Source organism: Sinohyriopsis cumingii, chromosome 1 (assembly GCF_028554795.1).
Source record: "Sinohyriopsis cumingii isolate HCF-2022 chromosome 1, ASM2855479v2, whole genome shotgun sequence".
Taxonomy (NCBI): Eukaryota; Metazoa; Mollusca; class Bivalvia; order Unionida; family Unionidae; genus Sinohyriopsis; species Sinohyriopsis cumingii.
Window position 1 is genome coordinate 101,702,657 of NC_142961.1, and position 2,400 is coordinate 101,705,056.

Genomic DNA, 2,400 nt, shown 5'->3' on the forward strand with positions numbered 1-2,400 from the left:
TATATAGAGACACATATAGAGATACATATATACATACATATATATAGAGACACATATAGAGATACATATATACATAGATATATCTAGAGATACATATAGAGATACATATATACATAGATATATCTAGAGATACATATAGAGATACATATATACATAGATATATCTAGAGATACATATAGAGATACATATATACATAGATATATCTAGAGATACATATAGAGATACATATATACATAGATATATCTAGAGATACATATAGAGATACATATATACATAGATATATCTAGAGATACATATAGAGATACATATATACATACATATATATAGAGACACATATAGAGATACATATATACATACATATATATAGAGACACATATAGAGATACATATATACATACATATATATAGAGATACATATAGAGATACATATATACATACATATATATAGAGACACATATAGAGATACATATATACATACATATATATAGAGACACATATAGAGATACATATATACATACATATATATAGAGACACATATAGAGATACATATATACATACATATATATAGAGACACATATAGAGATACATATATACATACATATATATAGAGACACATATAGAGATACATATATACATACATATATATAGAGACACATATAGAGATACATATATACATACATATATATAGAGACACATATAGAGATACATATATACATACATATATATAGAGACACATATAGAGATACATATATACATACATATATATAGAGACACATATAGAGATACATATATACATACATATATATAGAGACACATATAGAGATACATATATACATACATATATATAGAGACACATATAGAGATACATATATACATACATATATATAGAGACACATATAGAGATACATATATACATACATATATATAGAGACACATATAGAGATACATATATACATACATATATATAGAGACACATATAGAGATACATATATACATACATATATATAGAGACACATATAGAGATACATATATACATACATATATATAGAGACACATATAGAGATACATATATACATACATATATATAGAGACACATATAGAGATACATATATACATACATATATATAGAGACACATATAGAGATACATATATACATACATATATATAGAGACACATATAGAGATACATATATACATACATATATATAGAGACACATATAGAGATACATATATACATACATATATATAGAGACACATATAGAGATACATATATACATACATATATATAGAGACACATATAGAGATACATATATACATACATATATATAGAGACACATATAGAGATACATATATACATACATATATATAGAGACACATATAGAGATACATATATACATACATATATATAGAGACACATATAGAGATACATATATACATACATATATATAGAGACACATATAGAGATACATATATACATACATATATATAGAGACACATATAGAGATACATATATACATACATATATATAGAGACACATATAGAGATACATATATACATACATATATATAGAGACACATATAGAGATACATATATACATACATATATATAGAGACACATATAGAGATACATATATACATACATATATATAGAGACACATATAGAGATACATATATACATACATATATATAGAGACACATATAGAGATACATATATACATACATATATATAGAGACACATATAGAGATACATATATACATACATATATATAGAGACACATATAGAGATACATATATACATACATATATATAGAGACACATATAGAGATACATATATACATACATATATATAGAGACACATATAGAGATACATATATACATACATATATATAGAGACACATATAGAGATACATATATACATACATATATATAGAGACACATATAGAGATACATATATACATACATATATATAGAGACACATATAGAGATACATATATACATACATATATATAGAGACACATATAGAGATACATATATACATACATATATATAGAGACACATATAGAGATACATATATACATACATATATATAGAGACACATATAGAGATACATATATACATACATATATATAGAGACACATATAGAGATACATATATACATACATATATATAGAGACACATATAGAGATACATATATACATACATATATATAGAGACACATATAGAGATACATATATACATACATATATATAGAGACACATATAGAGATACATATATACATACATATATATAGAGACACATATAGAGATACATATATACATACATATATATAGAGACACATATAGAGATACATATATACATACATATATATAGAGACACATATAGAGATACATATATACATACATA